The sequence below is a fragment of the Macrobrachium rosenbergii genome, chromosome 48, assembly GCF_040412425.1.
Source record: "Macrobrachium rosenbergii isolate ZJJX-2024 chromosome 48, ASM4041242v1, whole genome shotgun sequence".
NCBI lineage: Eukaryota > Metazoa > Arthropoda > Malacostraca > Decapoda > Palaemonidae > Macrobrachium > Macrobrachium rosenbergii.
Genome location: NC_089788.1, coordinates 3,294,869 through 3,316,340, shown reverse-complemented (window position 1 = coordinate 3,316,340; position 21,472 = coordinate 3,294,869). Strand labels below are relative to the sequence as shown.

At 38.9% G+C, this 21,472-nt stretch overlaps 1 protein-coding gene, 5 non-coding genes and 1 pseudogene across 10 annotated transcripts in view; 6 read left to right on the top strand and 1 right to left on the bottom strand.

The window, feature by feature from the left end:
* LOC136831178 (uncharacterized) overlaps window positions 1–21,472 on the top strand; it is a 1,009,691-nt gene that overhangs the window by 25,396 nt on the left and 962,823 nt on the right. The window lies entirely within an intron of this gene.
* Window positions 4,683–4,756, bottom strand: TRNAI-AAU (transfer RNA isoleucine (anticodon AAU)). The gene has a single exon. It is a non-coding gene; the product is annotated as a tRNA-Ile (tRNA).
* LOC136831874 (U2 spliceosomal RNA) lies at window positions 6,479–6,659 on the top strand (annotated as a pseudogene).
* LOC136831872 (U2 spliceosomal RNA) lies at window positions 9,777–9,968 on the top strand. Its single transcript, XR_010851005.1, has one exon. It is a non-coding gene; the product is annotated as a U2 spliceosomal RNA (small nuclear RNA).
* On the top strand, window positions 12,988–13,180 carry LOC136831869 (U2 spliceosomal RNA). Its single transcript, XR_010851002.1, has one exon. It is a non-coding gene; the product is annotated as a U2 spliceosomal RNA (small nuclear RNA).
* LOC136831868 (U2 spliceosomal RNA) lies at window positions 16,284–16,476 on the top strand. Its single transcript, XR_010851001.1, has one exon. It is a non-coding gene; the product is annotated as a U2 spliceosomal RNA (small nuclear RNA).
* Window positions 19,408–19,600, top strand: LOC136831867 (U2 spliceosomal RNA). The gene has a single exon (XR_010851000.1). It is a non-coding gene; the product is annotated as a U2 spliceosomal RNA (small nuclear RNA).

The window sequence follows — 21,472 nt, the reverse complement described above, 5'->3', positions numbered from 1 at the left end:
GAATGGATATTTTTGAACCACATAATTCAGAGGGGAGATTAATTGTACATAATGACATTTTATTTATCAGATAATTAGAAAGTAAATTCAACTAAACGGCAAACGGTTATCGATAATGTCTCGTATTAATAGTCTTACATAAATGGCTACGAGTCTCTCTATAACTATTATTAAAATCGCCTCTCGGTACGTTTTGCCCGTCTCCGACATTATTATTATTATTATACTTTCTGGAGGGACTGGGGCCTTCGGGAACTGGTCCTCGTATTAATGCTCGCAATACTTCTCAAACGTTTCTGTCGACGTTTTCTGAAGACGTTTCATGGTCGTTCTTGTGGACTGCCGTACGAACGTTAAATATGTCCGTATGTCATGTGACTCGGACCTTGGCTTCTGGGAGCTAAGACACAACTTTTTCCTTCGCTTTCATAAATCTTGTACCTCACACATTTGTCCTGTCCCCTTACTGGTGTAGTGGTGCCGTAAGTGCACCTCATGCAGTGCACTGTAGGCATTACTTAGGGTTCTTTGCAGCGTGCCTTCGGTCCCTAGTTGCAACCCCTTTCGTTCCATTTACTGTACCACCATTCATATTATCTTTCTTTCTTCCATCTTACTTTCCACCCTCTCCTAACATCTGATTCATAGTGCAGCTGCGAGGTTTTCCTCCTGTTACACCTTTCAGACCTTTTACTGTCAATTTCTCTTTCAGCCATGAATGGCCTCGTAGGTCCCAGCGCTCAGCCTTTGGCCTAAGTTCTGTATTCTATTCTATTCTATTCTATTCTATTCAACCTAGGCGAAATCATTCTCTCTCTCTCTCTCTCTCTCTCTCTCTCTCTCTCTCTCTCTCTCTCTCTCTCTCTCTCTCTCTCTCTCTCGTGACCAGAGTATGAATTTATTCCTCCGTTCGTAACTTTTTCTAACGTATTCAAGATGTTCATTTGCGACGTGTTTACTGCTTTTCTGTAGTTTTCTGAAAAGAAAACTATTGTGCCGGCTTTGTCTCTCCGTCCACACTTTTTTCTTTCCGCCCTCAGATCTTAAAAACTACTGAGGAGGCTAGAGGGCTGTAAATTGGTATGTTGACCATCCACCTTCCAATCATCAAACATACCGAATTGCAGCCCTTCTCAGTAGTTTTTATTTTGCTTAAGGTTAAAGTTGGCCGTAATCGTTCTTCTGGCAACGATATTAGCCGTAATCGTTCTCCTGGCAACGATATAGGACAGGCCACCACCGGGCCGTGATTAAAGAAACTTCGGTCATTTTTTACTTTTTTTTTCATACAATGAAGAGGAAGGCTGTGTCTCGCTCGTTGATTGATAGTTCTGCAATAATTTTTTGTTGGTTCCAAAAATTTCTTCCGTCAGCTGTGCATTGCACGATTTAAGGAATTTGTCGCATTGCTCTCATATCTTGGTCATTTTAGGTGTCTCGTTTATTCATACATGCCGTAATCACTGTGTTCACTTTGTTTGGTTTTATGTACAGCCCTCCACAGGGATAATTCCCTCTCTGGCGGGCCCTTGTACGTTTTCAAAATAAGGTGCTTCTTATATATTTTATAATAATTTGTAGTTCGTTGTTTTCTCGTCAGTATCGTAGCTCCTGCAGAATAGGAGAGTCTTTAGTTCTTTTTTAAATTTGCTTTCTTCTTCTTTGATTTTCCTATGGACTGTATGTTTATTAAACTGCATAGAAAATTATTAATCAGAGCCATGATCCGTATTATTTTTCACCTTTTGACACATTCTTTATATAATATGCACTTAAAAGCTGTAGGTCCCGTTGCTAAGTAACCTATTGGTTCTTAGCCACGTAAAATAAGTCTAATCCTTCGGGCCAGCCCTAGGAGAGCTGTCAATCAGCTCAGTGGTCTGGTAAAACTAAGGTATACTTAACTTTTATTGCCATCATATGTTTTATGCTTAGTATCGCTATGGCCTTTCTCTACACAATTTTTACACTTGAAGATGCTACTAGCACATTCATTTGATTTGTGATTTTCACCACGTCTAGGGCAAGCTTGGTCATTTCTACAATTTGTTGCGCTGTGACCAAATTCCTGATATTTATAGCATTGATAGGGCATGTAACAGCCGTATACTTTGCAACGGCTGTAGTGTACACAATTTATCACCTCTATCATAGATAGCCTGTCGTATTTGTGGTGTGCATTTGATGATACAGTGTTTATATTTATCATCTTTGGCTGTCATTTCCTTTACAGTTTTCAGGTCGTCATTTTCAGAAATGAGGCTACCTATCCATGGATTTTCCTTTACAATGTCATCTTCATCCTTCAGGACATAGACTACTTTTATTTTTGGTTTAAGTTTACCCTTCTCATTTACTGATATATTGCTGATTTTCTGTATCTCCATATTTGCCTTTTCTAAGTTTTTCCTGTCTGGAAATCTTACAAATAAGTGTCCATCTCTTGTTGTTTTAACCTGTTCAACTGGCGCCGTTATTTTACTCATAATTTGTCTCTTTTCATTAGCTGCTACATGTGCTCTCTTCGTTTGTAGATTTGATCAGGAGTACTTTTTTGTCTTTAGTGATTCAGCATAAATTTTGTCCGTGTTTGTTATGGTCTATATATCTTTATCAACATTATCAGTTTTCTTTTGGATTTCATCTATGTTGATCATCACTAGTTTTCTGAGCCAAATCCTGAATCAACTTTGTTAATACCTTTTTCTTTTATTTCTTCAAGTTCATCTTCAGTGAGTTTTTTGTGCGTTCTTTGTTCAGGCCTCTTGCAGTTATTACATGTGTACAATATGTTATCACTACGAAGTATGCGTATCTGACCTCGATACTTGAACATTCATAATAGAACCATACATCACAATTTTCACAGCAAGTTCCTTCCTCATCAACTTCCCCAGAGCAATGTCCGCAGGTTGCTGACTTTCTCGATTTGGGTTGACTCATCCTTCTCCAGTATTTTATTTAGTGTCCCATCTTAACATGGTGCTTCGATAATTATGAGATAATGTTTGTGTGATAGGTCGATCTTCCCTTTACTTGATTTAATTTCTACAGTATTTAATTTCTCTTTTTCCTTCCTCTTCTTCGTGTTCACTTTGAATATCGCGCGAGTCAGGCACTTCACAGACACGTCCTACGTGCACTTGATTTTTATATGTCTTGATCCTGAAATGAATCTAAGTCAGAGATTCTCGTTCCAAGGTTCGGTGGGCATACCTGTATAAGCCACCTCGGGTTGAATGTGCACAGTGTACTTGTTTACCATAGAGCCTGGCGCTCTGTTTATCTCAGAAATCCTAAGTATGACCACCATGAAATCATATCTTGCAAAGGTTTAATAGTAAGTGTAACCAGAATACAGTTTCTACGTGTGATATATATTAAAAGGTTTTAGCAAATGTAACCAGCACAGAATTTCTAAAAGATTTTAGCAAATGTAACCAACATAGAGTGTCTATCTGTGATATATATTAAAAGGTCTTAGCAAATGCAACCAGGATAGAATTTCTGCCTGTGATATACATTGAAAAGTCTTAGCAAATGTAACCAGCATTGGGTTTCTACCTGTAATGTATATTAAAATGTTTTAGCAGTTGTAACCAAAATAGTTTCTCCCTGAGATATATATTGACAAATTTTATCAAATGTAACTAGCATAGAGTTAGCAAATGTAACCAACATAGAGTTACTAACTGTGGTGTATATATATTAGGATTCAGAGTTCTCGGTTCGATAAAAACTGGGAACATTCCCTAGAGACTAACAGATCCCAAAGGCCCAAGTCTCGCTAGAAATTATAATAATAATGATAATGAAAATAGAAGAGTGGTTGTACGTCCAAGTACGTTCGGTAAAGTGCGCAGGAGTTATGATAATATTTTATGCAAGTGTGGTAGCAATACTTGTATTTATTTTTTATATTTTGTTCTGAACACAGTGAACTTTATAATAAGACAAAACTTGAAGTATTTCTTGACGGTGTGTTTGCAGCTTTTTTTTTTTTTTCTCGTCTGCACAGCTTTTCAGTTGGCTAGAAAAATCAAATAAAGCACGCGTTTGGCACTACAAGCAAATTCATTTGCGTTTCCTGGAGTGAAAATAACATAGTTAGTATTTTCCTTAGTATATTGAGCTGCCCTTGTACCAGCGTGATTTCTTTAAGATTGGGTATTTCCGATAGTATGTTCAAAGGCATCATGATACGAGAGAGAGAGAGTTTGTGTGTTTGCGTTTTTCTTTTTTGCTGCAAGCAAGGGGTGTTGTCTGTACATTCCCGAGAGAGAGAGAGAGAGAGAGAGAGTGTGTGTGTGTGTGTGTGTGTGTGTGTGTGTGTGTGTGTGTGTGTGTGTGTGTGTGTTTTGCTTGCTTGCTTGCAGGGTTATTGTCTGTACATTCCCGAGAGAGAGAGAGAAGTGTGTGTTTTGCTTGCTTGCTTGCTTGCAGAGGTAGAGGTATTGTCTGTACATTTCATTTCCGGGAGAGAGAGAGAGAGAGAGAGAGAGAGAGAGAGAGAGAGAGAGTGTGTGTGTGTGTGTGTGTGTGTGTGTGTGTGTGTGTGTGTGTGTGTGTGTGTGTGTGTGTGTGTGTGTGTGTGTGTTTGCTTGCTTAACTTGGAGAATCGATAAAGAAAATGTACCCACGGCGAAAATTGATTAAAACTAAAGAAAAAAATGTGTACCCACTGGCCCGTAAGGGGATCGAACCCTCGACATCCGCGTTATTAGCACGGCGCTCTAACCAACTGAGCTAACAGGCCTCGTATCGATTGTGGGAAAAAATTTTGATGTGTTTTAGTCCATTGTCAAATATGCAAGAAGACTTGTGTTTCAGTCCATTGTCACATATGCAAGAAGAATTGTATTTTAGTCCATTGTCAAATATGCAAGAAGCAAGAAGACTTGTGTTTTAGTCCATTGTCACATATGCAAGAACACTTGTATTTTAGTCCATTGTCACTTATGCAAGAATACTTGGAATATTAGTGGCATATGTAACCTTAACTAGAATACTTAGAATATTACTGGCATATGTACCTCAACAAGAATACTTAGAATATTAGTAGCATATGTACCCTTATCAAGAATAGAATATTAGTAGAGATGTACCCTCAACAAGAATACTCAGAATATTAGTAGCATATGTAGCAAAGTTCCTCGCGCATTCTCTTCGAAAAGTCAGCTACATAAAACGACTTTTTGGTAATCAGTAGCATACCTGTTTATTGCAAAATTGAACCCATATATATATATATATATATATATATATATATATATATATATATATATATATATATATATGTGTGTGTGTGTGTGTGTGTGTGTGTGTGTGTGTGTGTGTGTGTGTGTGTGTGTGTGTGTGTAAATTTCGTTATACTTCTTATAAAAATCACCGCTGTTCTATGCTGTGATTATTACTGTTGTTCTTATTATTGTAATAGTTAATTATTAAACTGAATTTCTTGTTGATCTTATTGTTGTGAACGTACGGAAACTTCAAACTGGGCAGGGATTTACCGCTGTCAATTTTCACTCCGATCGACGCAAAAGGTTCGCTGTTTCGTGGAATATTTCTTGCTGCTTCGTTCCCTCTGCTCTCTTCTATTACTGTGTTTATGTTTCTAGTTGCTGAAGACCGTCTTGAAATTGTTTGCGCTTTTAATTTGAGAGTTAGTTATTAGCGCAATCACTCTCCACTCTCTGTAAATTTCTCTAGGGCCGTGAACATTTATTGTTTTTCAAATGTGCGCTGGGCGATATCCTCCGAGACTGCCACCACTTTTTATGTTATGGGGTCTCAAATATGAATGTCTCTGTTTCTGTCTGTTGTTGTTTCACTTTGGTAAGACCTGGGTATTGAGTTCTGCGATAGCCGATAACTTTTGGTTAACTCGTAGAAACGCAGTAAACTTGGTAATTATTCTTCTTACACTGTCTATCTTATTTCAGGAGGGGGTAAGGGACTCGCCGGGCACTTTCTTAGGTTTTATTTTTTATAACACTATAATAGTTCACACGGCCAGCCACACTGGACAGACATTTTTCTTGGTGTCAGAGAGGAGAGCGACACAGAACTTACCCAGAAGGGGTTCAAGTTAACTCTCTCTAAAAATTGATCAGAATGAGCTCTGGACCTATGTGGAAGAAAACTCCTCCCCTTTGAGGATGCCTACTTTGCTCTTAATGGTTCAATTCCAACTCCCACTTTTGGCAAAGGACAAATCAGGTCAATTTTGCTGACCTTTCATTTAATAATCACGCCTATAGCTCCTCCTTACGTTCCCATATCTCAACATTGGTTGTTTAGTCTACAACTCGAAACTCCAATTTACTTGGTCTCACGCCTCTATCAGTTCAAGTTATCAACACCGTCTCTCTCTCTCTCTCTCTCTCTCTCTCTCTTTCTTTCATGAATAACCATGATCAGTGAATTTCATACATTATTCACTGTAGAAATACTTTCAAATTTATTGCATAACAGTATCGCTTCTCGGCCTTTTGGCTAAGATCAAAGTGTAGTATCTGTTCTTATCAGCTTAATATCTGATACGATTCCCATGTGGGGTTTACGATATTAAACTGATTTTTGTGTCTTGGGGCTTGTTCCACCTTTGCCGTGGATTGGTCCGGTATTGCAGTACCTCCGGGATCGGTCCACTCCCCCAGGGGAGAAATTAAACATCATCTAAAAACAATTCAGAGATAATCTCTCTTCTTCGTCCCCATAGTCCCACCAGGCGCCTCCATCTGCATCACTCTCCTCCCTACATATGTCTCATCCCTTCTCATCATATGGCCATACCACCGCAGTCTTCTTTCATGGGCCTTCTGTGATAGTTGTATGACTTTAGTAGTTCCTCTTATCTTTCATTCGTGATCCTGTCCATTTTTGTTACTCCACACATCCACCTGAGCATTTTCATCTCTACTGCATATATATATAAGCGCTATATTCTATGTAGGAGCCAAAATACTTATATTTGTGTTTTCAGTTGGGGTATTGACTATGCTGGATACCTTAGATCAGAATGTCAGCACTCAGTCCTGTGCCTGGCTCCTGTACTTTGGTGAATAAAATTCGGTGGGCTGCTTTTACTCATGATGTAATTCGTTATTTACATTACCAAGGAGGTCAATCTTTATGCTGAATACTTCAAGATAGTAGTGTCCTGCTATGGGAATGAGCTACTGTCAGATCTTAAAAAAAAAAAGAAAGTATGAGCTTAAGAGCGATGGTAAGGTGCGGACTTTTTTTTTTTTTCTGTGAAAGAAAACTATAGTGCCGGCTGTGTCTGTCTGTCCATCCGCACTTAATTCTGTCCGCCCTCAGATCTTAAAAACTACTGAGGCTAGAGGGCTGCAAATTGGTATGTTGATCATCCACCCTCCAGTCACCAAACGTGCCAAATTGCAGCCCTCTAGCCTCAGTAGTTTTTATTTTATTTAAGGTTAACGTTAGTCATAATCGTGCTTGTGGCAACTTTATATGGTAGGCCACCTCCGGACTGTAGTTAAAGTTTCGTGGGCCGCGGCTCATACAGCATTATATCAAGATCACTGAAAGATAGATCTGTTTTCGGTGGCCTTGATTATACGCTGTAGAGGTTGTACAGATAACTGTGTTGCGCCGAAGAAACTTCGGCGCATTTTTTATTTGTTTTTAATTGGATTTGATTGTGTTCTAAACTACTGTTTATAGAAAATGTAAGTGTATCGTAACAATGAAACTTTTGGCTAGCTTAAAGGGAACCTAGATTGCTCCAACTGTGTAACAAATAAAACCGTTGGACTGTGACGCAGCTCCCCAGAGGATGTCTTACAATGCATTACTGCCCTAATGCAATTCAACTTGTATTTTGATATTTTACTTACATTTTTATTCAATTATTTTGTTGATTTATCCATTTTTCTGATAGCTGATCTCCTCTTTCTGTGTTTCCCATTACCTTCTGGTACTTCTTTCGAATGAACACCATAATATTCTTGAATTTCAAGTCAGTGGCCCCTTTGGTGGGCCTGTCGCATAAGGAGCCTTAATTCTTTGTTGGGTGCCAACACACTCCGTTGTAAAAGTAGATAAAACGGCAAATTGTTAAAAGAAAGAACATAACCTTTGCTTAGAATGATTCCTGGGACAATTATGGATACCTGTCTGACAGGATTAATAGAGTATAATCCTGCCTTTCTGAATAGTGTACAAAGAAAATAATGAAAGTTCCGCAAATGTCTTAGGAGAGACTCGGTTGTAGTGACCAGAAAATGTAGGAAATGACCAAATATGCTCTCTCACCGGTGGATAACAAATCTGATCTAACTGGCGTACAGTAATGTGACATAGAGATGGGAGAACTGTCCTGTGTTGTTTTAAGCCTGGCTGCAAATGTTTTGGCCCATGGAATTTATTTTTGGCTTGGGAGCCCCGGCCAACCTGTATCACTGTCTGGTCCCTTTGATATTGCAGAACTTTGTGGTCGAGTGTCCCATCTGAGTGGAATTGGGATGTCAGTTCTGCCCTAAATGGCAAACGAAATTGAGATATGCCACCTTCTGGGCTCGTGAAACACTAGTGCACAAGTTATTGCAGCTTCATAATGATTCTTCAATGCGTTCCACTAGTATTTAGGGGGTCCCAAATGCAGTATCTGCAAAATCAGTAGTAATGCAAGGGAGTATCTACCATTTTTCTGTTTTGTATTTTTGTACATACTGCTGTCTTCCATTTCAGGGCAGAATTCCTCTCCTGATTTCTTTCTGTGGATGCTCCCGCATATTCATATGGTTAGATATGACGTGAAAACTCACACACACACACACACACACACACACACACACACACACACACACACACACACACACACACACACACACTGGATGTTGGAATTTGTCCCTCGGTAAATTTACTACTAAATTGTTGTGGAACTGTTCGATCAGGTATTTCATATGATACAAAGTTCCTCGCGCATTCTCTTCGAAAAGTCAGCTGCATAAAACGACTTTTTGGTCATCAGTAGCATACCTGTTTATTGCAAAATTGAACCCATATATATAAATCTTTTTTTGTTTGTTTGTTTCCCCGCAATCGATGGCGTGAAATGCTTCCATCTCCCTCCTCAAAATTGGAAAAAAATATCCGTCTGTAAGACAAAGTCTTGAAAATTTTATAGAAAGGAATATCTGGGTTAAATTGTAAATCCATTATGATAAACATGGAAAAAGAGAGATGAATGATTTCTCACTGGTCTGTTGGTGTTTATTACCAAATATTCATCTGTTTACTTCAGTGGTCGCGCTGTTCAACTTTGATTTTTGTATCGTAGTAGGATTAACTAATCTTCCCAATGTTATTACTGGAATAATTAAGACCTTTACCTTTTCAGTTTGAAGATCATAGTAGAAATAACTAATCTTCCCAATGTTATTAATGGAATAAGTAAGACCTTTTCCTTTTCAATTTGAAGATTTGACTGATGTGGGGGTTTCAAAATGTATGTATTGTTTTCTTGTGCGTGGTCTAGCAGACACTTCATAGGCAACGAGCATGCAGAGACTTTTGAGTTATGAAGGTATCTGTTCTTCGGTTGAATATAATGCTATGTTTTACTCCAACGTTTAGCTAACTTCATAAAGACAGAGGAATAATGTTATTTGTACATTGATCATATGTTGTTACCCTAATATGGCTACTGTCATAATGGGAAGCATGCCGTTCTTACCCTCAGTTACTCTTGCACGGTGGCAACAGTGATTGTCAGTAGGATAGGAGAGATGGCCAGTGCTGGTATCGCTTCTCGGCCTTTTGGCTAAGATCAAAGTGTAGTATCTGTTCTTATCAGCTTAATATCTGATACGATCCCCATGTGGGGTCTACGATATTAAACTGATTTTTGTGTCTTGGCGAAGTGCTAGGGCTTGCTCCACCTTTGCCGCGGATCGGCCCGGTATTGCAGTACCTCCGGGATCGGTCCACTCCCCAGGAGAAATTAAACATCATCTAAAAACATTTCAGAGATAATCTCTCTTCTTCGTCCCCATAGTCCCACCAGGCGCCTCCATCTGCATCACTCTCCTCCCTACATTTGTCTCATACCTTTTCATCACATGGCCATACCACTGCAGTCTTCTTTCATGGGCCTTCTGTGATAGTTGTATGACTTTAGTAGTTCCTCTTATCTTTCATTCCTGATCCTGTCCATTTTTGTTACTCCACATATCCACCTGAGCATTTTCATCTCTACTGCATATATATATAAGTGCTATATTCTATGTAGGAGCCAAAATACTAATATTTGTGTTTTCAGTTGGGGTATTGACTATGCTGGATACCTTAGATTAGAATGTCAGCACTCAGTCCTGTGCCTGGCTCCTGTACTCTGATGAATAAAATTCGATGGGCTGCTTTTACTCATAATTCGTCATTTTACATTACCAAGGACGTCTTTCTTTATGCTGAATACTTCAAGATAGTAGTATCCTGCTATGGGAATGAGTTACTTTCAAGTCTTAAAAAAAAAAAAAAATGTATGAGTTTAAGAGCTATGGTGAGGTGCAGACTTGCTTTTTTTTAGTTTTCTGTGAAAGAAAACTATTGTGCCGGCTGTGTCTGCCCGTCTGCACTTTATTCTGTCCGCACTTTTTCTGTCCGCCCTCAGATCTTAAAAACTACTGAGGCTAGAGGGCTGCAAATCGCAATGTTGATCATCCACCCTCCAGCCATCAAATATAACAAAGTTTTTATTTTATTTAAGGTTAAAGTTAGTCATAATCGTGCTTCTGTCAGCTATATAGGATAGGCCACCACCTGGCCATGGTTAAAGTTTGGTGGGCCGCGCCTCATACAGCATTATATCAAGACCACTGAAAGATCTATTTTTTTCAGTGCCTTGATTATACGTTGTAGAGGTTGTACAGAAAACTGTTGCACCGAAGAAACTTCGGCGCATTTTTTACTTGTTTTTAACTGGATTTGATTGTGTTCTAAACTACTGTTTATAGAAAATAAGCGTATAGTAGCAATGAAACTTTTAACTAGCTTAAAGGGAACCTAGATTTGTTGTAACAAAAATAAAACCGTTGGACTGACACAACCTCTCAGAGGGATGTCGTGCAGTGCATTACTACCCTAATACAATTCAACTTATATTTTGATATTTTACTTGCATTTTTATTCAATGATTAATTTTTGTAATTTATCCGTTTTTCTGATAACTGGTCTCCTCTTTCTGTATTTCCCCTTACCTTCTGTTACTTCTTTCGAATGAACACCGTACTCTTTGGAAGCGTGAAATTCAAGTCAGTGGTCTCTTAATTCTTTGTTGGGTGCCAACACACTGCGTTGTAAAAGTAGATAAAACGACAAATTGTTAAAAGAAAGAACATAACCTTTGCTTAGAATGATTCCTGGGACAATTATGGATGTCTGACAGGATTAATGAGATATAATCCTGCCTTTCTGAATAGCAAAGAAAATAATGGAAGTTCGGCAAATGTCTTAGAGAGACTTGGTTGTAGTGACCAGAAAATGTAGGAAATGACCAGATATGCTCTCTCTCACCGGTGGATAACAAATCTGATCTAACTGGCGTACAGTAATGTGACATAGAGATGGGAGAACTGTCCTGTGTTGTTTTAAGCCTGGCTGCAAATGTTTTGGCCCATGGAATTTATTTTTGGCTTGGGAGCCCCGGCCAACCTGTGATCACTGTCTGGTCCCTTTGATATTGCAGAACTTTGTGGTCGAGTGCCTCATCTCTGTGAAATTGGGATGTCAGTTCTGCCCAAAATGGGAAGACGAAATTGAGATATTCCACCTTCTGGGCTCGTGAAACACTATTGCACAAGTTATTGCAGTTTCATGATGATTCTTCAATGCGTTCCACTAGTATTTAGGGGTCCCAAATGCAGTATCTGCAAAATCAGTAGTTAGGCAAGGGAGTATCTACCATTTTTCTGTTTTGTATTTTTGTAGACACTGCAGTCTTCCATTTTAGGGCAGAATTCCTCTCCTGATTTCTTTCTGTGGATGCTCCCGCATATTCATATGGTTAGATATTACATGAAAACTACACACACAACACACACACACACACACACACACACACACATGTTGGAATTTGTCCACACACACACACACACACTGGATGTTGAATTTACCTAAATTTACTAAATTATTGTGGAAATGTTCGATCAGGTATTTCATATGATACAAAGTTCCTTGTGCATTCTCTTCAGAAAGTCAGCTGCATAAAACGACTTTTTGGTCATAAGTAGCATACCTGTTCATTGCAAATTGAACCTGTATATTATATCTTTGTTTGTTTGTTTGCTTTCCCGCAATCGATGGCGTGAAATGCTTCCATCTCCCTCCTCAAAATTGGAAAAAATATCCGTCTGTAAGACAAAGTCTTGAAAATTTTATAGAAAGGAATATTTGGGTTTAATTGTAAATCCATTATGATGAACATGAAAAAGAGAGATGAGTGATTTCTCACTGCCCACTCTCTGCTGATGTTTATTATCAAATATTCATCTGTTTACTTTAGTGGTCGCGCTGTTTCAACATGATTTTTGTATCGTAGTAGAATTAACTAATCTTCCCAATGTTATTACTGGAATAATTAAGACTTTTACCTTTTCAATTTGATCATAGTAGAATTTGATCTTCCCAATGTTATTAATGGTGGTTTGAAAAAGATTTGACTGTAAAATGTTTTATTGTTTTTTGCGTGGTCTAGGAGACACTTCATAGACAAAGAGCATGCAGAGATTATTTTGAAGGTATCTGTTATTTGGTTAAAATATAATGCTGTGGTTTACTCAACGTTTAGCTAACTTCATTAAAACATGGGAATAATGGTATTTGTACATTGATCATATGTTGTTACCTTAATATGGCTACTGTCATAATGGGAAGCATGCCGTTCTTACCCTCAGTTACTCTTGTACGGTGGCAACAGTGATTGTCAGTAGGATAGGAGAGATGGCCAGTGCTGGTATCGCTTCTCGGCCTTTTGGCTAAGATCAAAGTGTAGTATCTGTTCTTATCAGCTTAATATCTGATACGATCCCCATGTGGGGTCTACGATATTAAACTGATTTTTGTGTCTTGGCGAAGTGCTAGGGGCTTGCTCCACCTTTGCCGCGGATCGGCCCGGTATTGCAGTACCTCCGGGATCGGTCCACTCCCCCAGGGGAGAAATTAAACATCATCTAAAAACAATTCAGAGATAATCTCTCTTCTTCGTCCCCATAGTCCCACCAGGCGCCTCCATCTGCATCACTCTCCTCCCTACATTTGTCTCATACCTTTTCATCACATGGCCATACCAATGCAGTCTTCGTTCATGGGCCTTCTGTGATAGTTTTATGACTTTAGTAGTTCCTCTTATCTTTCATTCGTGATCCTGACCATTTTTGTTACTCCACACATCCACCTGAGCATTTTCATCTCTACTGCATATATATATAAGCGCTATATTCTATGTAGGAGCCAAAATACTTATATTTGTGTTTTCAGTTGGGGTATTGACTATGCTGGATACCTTAGATTAGAATGTAAGCGCTCAGTCCTGTGCCTGGCTCCTGTACTCTGGTGAATAAAATTCGATGGGCTGCTTTTACTCATAATTCATCATTTTACATTACCAAGGAGGTCTTTCTTTATGCTGAATACTTCAAGATAGTAGTATCCTGCTATGGGAATGAGTTACTTTCAAGTCTTAAAAAAAAAAAAAGTATGAGTTTAAGAGCTATGGTGAGGTGCAGAGTTGCCTTTTTTAGTTTTCTGTGAAAGAAAACTATTGTGCCGGCTGTGTCTGTCCGTCCGCACTTTATTATGTCCGTACTTTTTCTGTCCGCCCTCAGATCTTAAAAACTACTGAATTTAGAGGGCTGCAAATCGCTATGTTGGTCATCCATCCAGCCATCAAACATAACAAAGTTTTTATTTTAAAAGTTATTCAAATTTTTATTTTATTTAAGCCACCACCTGGCCATGGTTAAAGTTATTCATAATCTTGCTTCTGGCAACTATATAGGATAGGCCACCACCTGGCCATGGTTAAAGTTTGGTGGGCCGCGCCTCATACAGCATTATATCAAGACCACTGAAAGATAGATCTGTTTTCGGTAGCCTTGATTATACGCTGTAGAGGTTGTACAGAAAACTGTTGCGCCGAAGAAACTTCGGCGCATTTTTTATTTGTTTTTAATTGGATTTGATTGTGTTCTAAACTACTGTTTATAGAAAATAAGCGTATAGTAGCAATGAAACTTTTAACTAGCTTAAAGGGAACCTACTGTTTAACAAAAAACCGTTGGACTGACACAACCTCTCAGAGGGTGTCGTGCAGTGCATTACTACTCTAATACAATTCAACTTATATTTTGATATTTTACTTACATTTTTAATCAATTAATTTATTCATTTATCCGTTTTTCTGATAACTGACCTCCTCTTTCTGTGTTTCCCATTACCTTCTGTTACTTCTTTCGAATGAACACCGTACTCTTTGGAAGCGTGAATTTCAAGTCAGTGGCCCCTTTTGTGGGCCTGTTGCATAAGGAGCCTTAATTCTTTGTTGGGTGCCAACACACTGCGTTGTAAAAGTAGATAAAACGGCAAATTGTTAAAAGAAAGAACATAACCTTTGCTTAGAATGATTCCTGGGACAATTATGGATACCTGTCTGACAGGATTAATAGAGTATAATCCTGCCTTTCTGAATAGTGTACAAAGAAAGTAATGAAAGTTCGGCAAATGTCTTATGAGAGACTTGGTTGTAGTGACCAGAAAATGTAGGAAATGACCAGATATGCTCTCTCACCGGTGGATAACAAATTTGATCTAACTGGCGTACAGTAATGTGACATAGAGATGGGAGAACTGTCCTGTGTTGTTTTAAGCCTGGCTGCAAATGTTTTGGCCCATGGAATTTATTTTTGGCTTGGGAGCCCCGGCCAACCTGTGATCACTGTCTGGTCCCTTTGATATTGCAGAACTTTGTGGTCGAGTGTCCCATCTGAGTGGAATTGGGGTGTCAGTTCTGCCCAAAATGGAAGACGAAATTGAGATCTGCCATCTTCTGGGGTAGTGAAACACTATTGCACAAGTTATTGCAGTTTCATGATGATTCTTCAGTGCGTTCCACTAGTATTTAGGGGGTCCCAAATGCAGTATCTGCAAAATCAGTAGTAAGGCAAGGGGGTATCTACCATTTTTCTGTTTTGTATTTTTGTACATACTGCAGTCTTCCATTTCAGGGCAGAATTCCTCTCCTGATTTCTTTCTCTGGATGCTCCCTCATATTCATATGGTTAGATATGACATGAAAACTAACACACACACACACACACACACACACACACACACACACACACACACACTGGATGTTGGAATTTGTCCCTCGGTAAATTTACTACTAAATTATTGTGGAAATGTTCGATCAGGTATTTCATATGATACAAAGTTCCTCGTGCATTCTCTTCAGAAAAGTCAGCTGCATAAAACGACTTTTTGGTCATCAGTAGCATACCTGTTTATTGCAAAATTGAACCCATATATATAAATCTTTTTTTTTTGTTTGTTTCCCCGCAATCGATGGCGTGAAATGCTTCCATCTCCCTCCTCAAAATTGGAAAAAAATATCCGTCTGTAAGACAAAGTCTTGAAAATTTTATAGAAAGGAATATTTGGGTTTAATTGTAAATCCATTATGATGAACATGGAAAAAGAGAGATGAGTGATTTCTCACTGCTCTGCTGATGTTTATTACCAAATATTCATCTGTTTACTTCAGTGGTCGCGCTGTTCAACTTTGATTTTTGTATCGTGTAGGATTAACTAATCTTCCCAATGTTATTACTGAATAATTTTTACCTTTTCAATTTGAAGATCATAGTAGAATTAACTAATCTTCCCAATGTTATTAATGGAATAAGTAAGACCTTTTCCTTTTCAATTTGAAGATTTGACTCTGATGTGGGGGTTTCAAAATGTATGTATTGTTTTCTTGTGCGTGGTCTAGCAGACACTTCATAGACAACGAGCGTGCAGAGACTTTTGAGTTATGAAGGTATCTGTTATTCGGTTAAATATAATGCTATGTTTTACTCCAACGTTTAGCTAACTTCATACAGACAGGGGAATAATGTTATTTGTACATTGATCATATGTTGTTACCTTAATATGGCTACTGTCATAATGGGAAGCATGCCGTTCTTACCCTCAGTTACTCTTGCACGGTGGCAACAGTGATTGTCAGTAGGATAGGAGAGATGGCCAGTGCTGGTATCGCTTCTCGGCCTTTTGGCTAAGATCAAAGTGTAGTATCTGTTCTTATCAGCTTAATATCTGATACGATCCCCATGTGGGGTCTACGATATTAAACTGATTTTTGTGTCTTGGCGAAGTGCTAGGGGCTTGCTCCACCTTTGCCGCGGATCGGCCCGGTATTGCAGTACCTCCGGGATCGGTCCACTCCCCCAGGGGAGAAATTAAACATCATCTAAAAACATTTCAGAGATAATCTCTCTTCTTCGTCCCCATAGTCCCACCAGGCGCCTCCATCTGCATCACTCTCCTCCCTACATTTGTCTCATACCTTTTCATCACATGGCCATACCAATGCAGTCTTCGTTCATGGGCCTTCTGTGATAGTTGTATGACTTTAGTAGTTCCTCTTATCTTTCATTCGTGATCCTGTCCATTTTGTTACTCCACACATCCACCTGAGCATTTTCTGAGCATTTTCATCTCTACTGCATATATATACAAGCGCTATATTCTATGTAGGAGCCAAAATACTTATATTTGTGTTTTCAGTTGGGGTATTGACTATGCTGGATACCTTAGATTAGAATGTCAGCACTCAGTCTTGTGCCTGGCTCCTGTACTCTGATGAATAAAATTCGATGGGCTGCTTTTACTTATAATTCGTCATTTTACATTACCAAGGACGTCTTTCTTTATGCTGAATACTTCAAGATAGTAGTATCCTGCAATGGGAATGAGTTACTTTCAACTCTTAAAAAAAAAGAATGTATGAATTTAAGAGCTATGGTGAGGTGCAGAGTTGCCTTTTTTAGTTTTCTGTGAAAGAAAACTATTGTGCCAGCTGTGTCTGTCCGTCCGCACTTTATTCTGTCCGTACTTTTTCTGTCCGCCCTCAGATCTTAAAAACTACTGAATCTAGAGGGCTGCAAATCGCTATGTTGATCATCCACCCTTCAGCCATCCAACATAACAAAGTTTTTATTTTATTTAAGGTTAAAGTTATTCATAATCGTGCTTCTGGCAACTATATAGGATAGGCCACCACCTGGCCATGGTTAAAGTTTGGTGGGCCGCGCCTCATACAGCATTATATCAAGACCACTGAAAGATCTATTTTCAGTGTCCTTGATTATTCGCTGTAGAGGTTGTACAGAAAACTCGATTGCACCGAAGAAACTTCGGCGCATTTTTTACTTGTTTTTAATTGGATTTGATTGTGTTCTAAACTACTGTTTATAGAAAATAAGCGTATAGTAGCAATGAAACTTTTAACTAGCTTAAAGGGATCCTAGATTTGTTGTAACTGTGTAACAAATAAAACCGTTGGCCTGACACAACCTCTCAGGGGATGTCGTGCAGTGCATTACTACCCTAATACAGTTCAACTTGTATTTTGATATTTTACTTACTTTTAATCATTAATTTATTCATTTGTCCGTTTTTCTGATAACTGACCTCCTCTTTCTGTGTTTCTCATTACCTTCTGTTACTTCTTTCGAATGAACACCATACTCTTTGGAAGCGTGAATTTCAAGTCAGTGGTCCTGTTAATTCTTTGTTGGGTGCCAACACACTGCGTTGTAAAAGTAGATAAAACGACAAATTGTTAAAAGAAAGAACATAACCTTTGCTTAGAATGATTCCTGGGACAATTATGGATACCTTTCTGAATTAATAGCCTTTCTGAATAGTGTACAAAGAAAATAATGGAAGTTCGGCAAATGTCTGAGAAGGGACTTGGTTGTAGTGACCAGAAAATGTAGGAAATGACCAGATATGCTCTCTCACCGGTGGATAACAAATCTGATCTAACTGGCGTACAGTAATGTGACATAGAGATGGGAGAACTGTCCTGTGTTGTTTTAAGCCTGGCTGCAAATGTTTTGGTCCATGGAATTTATTTTTGGCTTGGGAGCCCCGGCCAACCTGTGATCACTGTCTGGTCCCTTTGATATTGCAGAACTTTGTGGTCGAGTGCCCCATCTCTGTGAAATTGGGGTGCCAGTTGTGCCCAAAATGGAAAACGAAATTGAGATATTCCACCTTCTGGGCTCGTGAAACACTATTGCACAAGTTATTGCAGTTTCATGATGATTCTTCAATGCGTTCCACTAGTATTTAGGGTGTCCCAAATGCAGTATCTGCAAAGTCAGTAGTTAGGCAAGGGAGTATCTACCAATTTTCTGTTTTGTATTTTGTAGACACTGCAGTCTTCCATTTTAGGGCAGAATTCCTCTCCTGATTTCTTTCTGTGGATGCTCCCGCGTATTCATATGGTTAGCTATTACATGAAAACTAACACACACACACACACACACACACACACACTGGATGTTGGAATTTGTCCCTCGGTAAATTTACTAGTAAATTATTGTGGAAATGTTCGATCAGGTATTTCATATGATACAAAGTTCCTTGTGCATTCTCTTCAGAAAGTCAGCTGCATAAAACGACTTTTTGGTCATAAGTAGCATACCTGTTCATTGCAAATTGAACCCATATATTATATCTTTTTTGTTTGTTTGCTTTCCCGCAATCGATGGCGTGAAATGCTTCCATCTCCCTCCTCAAAATTGGAAAAAATATCCGTCTGTAAGACAAAGTCTTGAAAATTTTATAGAAAGGAATATTTGGGTCAAATTGTAAATCCATTATGATGAACATGAAAAAGAGAGATGAGTGATTTCTCACTGCCCACTGCTCTGCTGGTGTTTATTACCAGATATTCATCTGTTTTCTTCAGTGGTCGCGCTGTTCACGATGATTTTTGTATCGTAGTAGAATTAACTAATCTTCCCAATGTTATTAATGGAATAAGTAAGACTTTTACCTTTTCAATTTGAAGATTTGACTCTGATGTGGTGGTTTGAAAATGTAAACTGTTTTCCTCGTGCTTGGTCTAGGAGGTAATTCATGTACAACGAGTATCTGTTATTTGGTAAAATATAGTGCTGTGGTTTACTCCAACGTTTAGCTAACTTCATTAAAACATGGGAATAATGGTATTTGTACCTTGATCATATGTTGTTACCCTAATATGGCTACTGTTATAATGGGAAGCATGCCGTTCTTACCCTCAGTTCCTCTTGTACGGTGGGAGCAGTGCTTGTCAGTAGGATAGGAGAGATGGTCGTCACTGGTATCGCTTCTCGGCCTTTTGGCTAAGATCAAAGTGTAGTATCTGTTCTTATCAGCTTAATATCTGATACGATCCCCATGTGGGGTCTACGATATTAAACTGATTTTTGTGTCTTGGCGAAGTGCTAGGGGCTTGCTCCACCTTTGCCGCGGATCGGCCCGGTATTGCAGTACCTCCGGGATCGGTCCACTCCCCCAGGGGAGAAATTAAACATCATCTAAAAACATTTCAGAGATAATCTCTCTTCTTCGTCCCCATAGTCCCACCAGGCGCCTCCATCTGCATCACTCTCCTCCCTACATTTGTCTCATACCTTTTCAACACATGGCCATACCACTGCAGTCTTCGTTCATGGGCCTTCTGTGATAGTTGTATGACTTTAGTAGTTCCTCTTATCGTCCATTCGTGATCCTGTCCATTTTTGTTACTCCACACATCCACCTGAGCATTTTCATCTCTACTGCATATATATATAAGCGCTATATTCTATGTAGGAGCCAAAATACTTACATTTGTATTTTCAGTTGGGGTATTGACTATGCTGGATACCTTAGATTAGAATGTCAGCACTCAGTCTTGTGCCTGGCTCCTGTACTCTGATGAATAAAATTGGGTGGGCTGCTTTTACCATAATTCATCATTTTACATTACCAGGGAGGTCTTTCTTTATGCTGAATACTTCAAGATAGTAGTATCCTGCAATGGGAATGAGTTACTTTCAACTCTTTAAAAAAAAATGAGTTTAAGAGCTGTGGTGAGGTGCAGAGTTGCCTTTTTTTAGTTTTCTGTGATGAAAACTATTGTGCCGGCTGTGTCAGTCCGTCCGCACTTTATTCTGTCCGTACTTTTTCTGTCCGCCCTCAGATCTTAAAAACTACTGAATCTAGAGGGCTGCAAATCGCTATGTTGATCATCCACCCTTCAGCCATCAAACATGACAAAGTTTTTATTTTATTTAAGGTTAAATTTATTCATAATCGGCCATGGTTAAAGTTATTCATAATCTTGGCAACTATATAGGATAGGCCACCACCTGGTCATGGTTAAAGTTTGGTGGGCCGCGCCTCATACAGCATTATATCAAGACCACTGAAAGATCTATTTTCAGCGTCCTTGATTATTCGCTGTAGAGGTTGTACAGAAAACTCTATTGCACCGAAGAAACTTCGGCGCATTTTTACTTGTTTTTAATTGGATTTGATTGTGTTCTAAACTACTGTTTATAGAAAATAAGCGTATAGTAGCAATGAAACTTCTAACTAGCTTAAAGGGATCCTAGATTTGTTGTAACTGTGTAACAAATAAAACCGTTGGCCTGACACAACCTCTCAGGGGATGTCGTGCAGTGCATTACTACCTAATACAGTTCAACTTGTATTTTGATATTTTACTTACATTTATTTAATCATTAATTTATTAATTTGTCCGTTTCTCTGATAACTGACCTCCTCTTTCTGTGTTTCTCATTACCTTCTGTTACTTCTTTCGAATGAACACCATACTCTTTGGAAGCGTGAATTTCAAGTCAGTGGTCTCTTAATTCTTTGTTGGGTGCCAACACACTGCGTTGTAAAAGTAGATAAAACGACAAATTGTTAAAAGAAAGAACATAACCTTTGCTTAGAATGATTCCTGGGACAATTATGGATACCTTTCTGAATAGTGTGCAAAGAAAATAATGGAAGTTCGGCAAATGTCTGAGAAGGGACTTGGTTGTAGTGACCAGAAAATGTAGGAAATGACCAAATATGCTCTCTCACCGGTGGATAACAAATCTGATCTAACTGGCGTACAGTAATGTGACATAGAGATGGGAGAACTATCCTGTGTTGTTTTAAGCCTGGCTGCAAATGTTTTGGCCCATGGAATTTATTTTTGGCTTGGGAGCCCCGGCCAACCTGTGATCACTGTCTGGTCCCTTTGATATTGCAGAACTTTGTGGTCGAGTGCCCCATCTCTGTGAAATTGGGGTGCCAGTTGTGCCCAAAATGGAAAACGAAATTGAGATATTCCACCTTCTGGGCTCATGAAACACTATTGCACAAGTTATTGCAGTTTCATGATGAT